The 4,971-nt window shown below is 35.3% G+C and overlaps 1 protein-coding gene across 1 annotated transcript in view; it reads left to right on the top strand.

Annotated features, from left to right (window-relative positions):
* SSH2 (slingshot protein phosphatase 2) overlaps nucleotides 1-4,971 on the top strand; it is a 239,943-nt gene that overhangs the window by 116,141 nt on the left and 118,831 nt on the right.

Raw genomic sequence — 4,971 nt, 5'->3', positions numbered from 1 at the left:
TTTTTTTTTTTTTAAAGATTTTATTTATTTATTCGACAGAGATAGAGACAGCCAGCGAGAGAGGGAACACAAGCAGGGGGAGTGGGAGAGGAAGAAGCAGGTTCATAGTGGAGGAGCCTGATGTGGGGCTCGATCCCAGAACACCGGGATCACGCCCTGAGCCGAAGGCAGACGCTTAACCGCTGTGCCACCCAGGCGCCCCTGTAATATTATTTCTATAATAATTAGTTTGTTTAAGCCATTTTGTCAAGTTAGATAAGACTCTAAGTCTACAGTTATTTGATTTTCTTTTTAGATATACAAAAGGGTCATCAAAGAAAGTATGGGTATCCAGCAGTGTAATAGAGGGAAAGAGCAGTGAACTAAGAGTAGGAAGACCTAATTTTAGTTCTGTCTCACCTCTTACTATGCTAAGCCTCAGTTTCCTTACCTGTAAAATGAGGATTAACATCTGCCTAGGTCTGTTGAAAAAGCAAAATAGCGTATAGGAAAGCCTTACCAAATATTAAAGCACCCAATATTACAGCAAGATGTAAGTTGGTGCTACTTTCACTAGTACTTGTCTAAATTTTTTTCCATTTTAGTTTCACAAACTCACAGCCTAATTTCTCTAACTCTGTGTTTTGACTGACATCCTTTATGTCATATAGTGTTAAGATAATTTACAGAGGAAAAACAAGAAGAAAAGCTGACAGACCAATAAAATTCTTACTTAGTACAGATCTAGTATTGAATTAGAAACGGGAGCTTCCCATCTCTGGGTTAGTAGTTGAAATCTGATTCAGCCCGTATGATAACTTAAAGTCACAGCTATTGGATGCTATTTGGAAATCCCTATTCAAAGGGATTGTTTTATTCTTTCAATGAATATTAAGCAGAGACTCATCTCCTTGCTTCTCTGACTACTATTCCACTATCCTGATGCAGAAAAAATATATTAATAAACATAACTGGCAGAGTATTCTGGTGTTAATTATTCACTGGGAATTTCCCCAAGCCAAGCAGTCATTTGGAGAGAGAAGAAAGGATCTGTTATTGATTACCTAGCCCAGCCCTAAAACAGCTGTTCTGCTGAAACGCCAAACAAAAGGTCAGGAAATTTAGAAACTGTTTAAAACACATGATTGGTTATGAGCCATCTTTGCTTACAACAATCCATACTCTTCAGTAGAAAAATTCTCACTTCATGCTGACAGAACTGTCTGCTTCCCTTTTACAACACTTCCTCCACTGTTGTTACATATTACTAGTTGTCTCTTCTTACCACTTACCACTGATTAAAGACAGAAAGAATTTCTATCTTGTTCATGATCGTATCTTTGAATTCTGGCACATAGAAAGTACTCAGTAACTTTCTATAAAAGTAATGAATAAAAAACCATACTTTTCATCCATTTTCAGGCTTTGGCAAAGATATTTAGGCTCTTTGAGCCCATTTCCTCAACTCTGTAATAGAAACAAAATATTTTACGGTTTTTCTTAAGAATTTTCATAGAACATGAAGGTTAAGTGCCTATCACAGTAATAAGCACGCAAAGAGTAGTAACTATTAGTATTATTTTTACTGTTTTTCCTTTTTATCATTATAAACTGATTCTAAAACTAGGATCATAATTTTTTGTCCATAATGAATAAATCTTCACAGTACATATTTCAGAAACCTTCAAAATCATTACAGCCTAGTTCCTTGGGGTTTGGGGAATAAAAGCAGTTGATTTTAAGGTTAAAGCCTTTTTCAAATAAAATATACCCTGCAGGAAAAGTTTTATCGTTTTGTTTTGTTTTGCTTAACTATCCCTCTTAACAGCTGGAACATATAATCAATGAAATCACTTTTAATGTCCAACTGAGTTAAATGGTGATTGTCTTAGATAGGTTGGTATATGAATTGTATAGAATGCCAAATGTCTTAATTGTAAGTAAACCAAACTGTGGGCTTTCTATAAAAAGAATGCTCTAGCATATATACATTACACACACATTACACTTACATATATATTGCTGCTACATCTTTAGCCACATAAAATATTTATCTCCTCTGGAACAGGAAAATATAGGCCATGTAGAAGATAAGAAAGGCAGTTTGGGAAGATTGCAAATAATTACATGTAAAACTATTATGCCAATAGGAAGTTCATCTATGTTACTTTTTTTTTAAGTTGGAGATTTTATCTGTGTTTGAGAAGAGAAAATGGTCATCGTCATTGTTGTTGTTGTTTTAAATAACCTGTTGGCTAGAAGTTACATATGAAATTCCAAGTCCCTTAATTGAGGTAAAGTAACCATGCAAAAGCTCAATTTTTAGAGTGCCAGATTCTGCCATGCAAAGCTTATTAACTGAATTCTCCCTCCCCTACACATACTGTTTGGTTTTTTATATGTACTGTGGTTTATTTGGGGATGTATTGAACTCTAAATGCCATATAGCGTGCAGATAGGGTTGTCCTGTGGAGTTTAGGAACTGACCTGGAATTGAGAAGGTCGGGATTACTTAGCAGCATTGCAATAATAATGTAAACTAAGAGATTGGTTGAGATTCACTCACACACACACACACACAATTACATTTCTCTGTCACTCAAGAAATTTCTGGAAAATGACAAGCCAACTTGATATGGATCCTTGAGGTTCAAGTGTGTGAATACTTGGAAAGTGTGAATCAGCAAAATATTCTAATAGTCTTAAAACATTCTAATAGTTTCTTAGAGTTTAGACTCTATAAATATTACATCCTTTAAGCTAAAAATGTTTGCATAACAAGATCAATTATTGTGACAATGTCCTCCTTTGTCATTGGGTTAAATATATATTTTACCTCTCTCTCAACTGACTTGTTTCTCTCACCTTATCAGTGTGGTTGGGTCTTTATCAAACTAAAAGAAATTGAAATATAATTTTAAAGTATCATTCCATAACCTTGCTTTCATCTCAAACTGCAATTTTATTTTGATTTCTTGAAAGGATAGTCTGTATTTACTGCATCCTTTGTCCACTCGCATTCACTCTTCAACCCATGAAATCTAGCTTTTACCCCTTCTACCACTCAAACTGCTGCTCTTGTTAAGATCGCCAGTGAATACTTTTTGGTTGCCATCTTAAATGGCACTATAGACCTTTCTCCTCTGCAGTTTTCACCTCCTTTGGCTTTCTTATCATTCTTTGCTGGTTCCCCTTGTGGACTCTGCCCATAGCCTCCCAATTGGTTTCACCAGCAAGTCTTCCCCTGTTTATCTCTTAAAAGTTAATTTTTCCCTAGAAATCATCCTTACCTCTCTTTTACTTTAGAGCAACATTTTCAACCTTTCGGGGAACATGGAATCATTTGAAAAGACAGTTAAAACACTAGACCTTTTCAAAAGAAAAATGTGTACATACAACTTAATTTTGCATAAAATTTCAAGAATCCCGATGGCTTCCCATTCTCTGCTCTGTATGTTGTTCTTTGGTGAGCTCATCCACCCCATTCTTCATGGCCATGTGCCAAGAACTTTCGAATTTATGTATTCACCTCAGATCTCTTTTTTGAGCTTTAAATGCTTATTTCTAACTGCCTCCAATCTCTTGTATGTCTTCTGATTGTCTTTATTATATTTATGAAATTTATTTCTCTTACGAAGTTTTTTCCTCTTCTTCTTAAGGACCCACAATCCACTTACTAGTTTAAGCCAGAAACTTCATATTTATCCCTGACTCCACCCTATGCCTGCATATTCAATAAATCCCTAAGTCTATCACTTCTACCTCCTAACCTCTTACTGATGAGAGAACAAATATGACAAGGTTATAGACTAAAACAAGGACTTAGTACAGACAAAACCATTTTAAATTAGTGAAAATAATTTTTTTAACTCCAGTATAATTAATGTACAGTGTTCTATTAGTTTCAGGTATACAATATAATGATTCAACAATTCTGTATATTACTTGGTGTTCATCACAATAAGTGCACTCTTAATCCCCTTCATCTATTTCACCCCCCCCCCACTCACCATGAAAATAACTTGTTGAACAAATATCCAAGTAAGAACAGTAAGCATCAGGTTTAAGGTGGATTTGGACAGACTGATCCTTTTATTCTGTGATGATACTACAGGCTTTATTATCTGGGTATTCACTACCATTTGGCAAAACTTATTTTAATCAAATTTTAAAAGCTTGCATAAGATAATACAGAGTTTCTTTTAGTGGCAGGATTTGTGTTAATAGCTTTATAAAGGACTTTAATTCTGCATTTATAGAATCAAGGGCAGAAGGGGTTACATAAAATATACATATATGTTTTTATCTCAGACTTTTCCTTTTTTGCTAATAGGTTCTGCCACAGCCTTAGTCTAGGCCCTTTTCTTGCTTGAATTATTGCTTCCTAACATGATCTTTGCCTCTAACTGTTCCTCATGCTGATACATCCTTCACCTACCTTCAGGCATGACTCAGACTTATTCATGTCACTTTCCAACTTAAAGTCTCCCATTATTCTCCATTGCCTATAGAATGGTCTAGACTTTGGTATGGCATTTTTTAAAAACTGACCCCAGTTCAACCTTCCAGCTTTACCTACTGCCACTCAACCTTATACCCTTTATTCAGGCCTTAAGGAACTATGCGCTTTTCCCTAAACATGCCTTTTATCCTCTCAAAGCTAACTTATATTTGCCTTCAAGCACCAAATTAATGCTTTATATTTATTATCTCATTTAATCTTACTAACAGTCCCAGGGAATTATTGTCCATTTTTCAGATGAGGAAGCTGAGACCCAAAGAGATTAGTGACTTGCTGAAATCATACAGCACTGAACTCATTCAAACTTAATATATTTTCACTCTAACTAATGCCTTTCCTACCCCCATTCTAGAATGCCCTTTCCCATCATTCTTCTGTCTAGTAACATTCCATTCATCCTTTAAAGTCTTATGTCATATCACCTCCCATGGAGAGTTTTCTCTGTTCATTCATTTATCCTGTAAACTTCA

This window comes from Ursus maritimus, unplaced genomic scaffold (genome assembly GCF_017311325.1).
Source record: "Ursus maritimus isolate PB19 unplaced genomic scaffold, ASM1731132v1 scaffold_24, whole genome shotgun sequence".
Classification (NCBI taxonomy): domain Eukaryota; kingdom Metazoa; phylum Chordata; class Mammalia; order Carnivora; family Ursidae; genus Ursus; species Ursus maritimus.
This window is presented reverse-complemented; position numbering and strand designations above follow the sequence as displayed.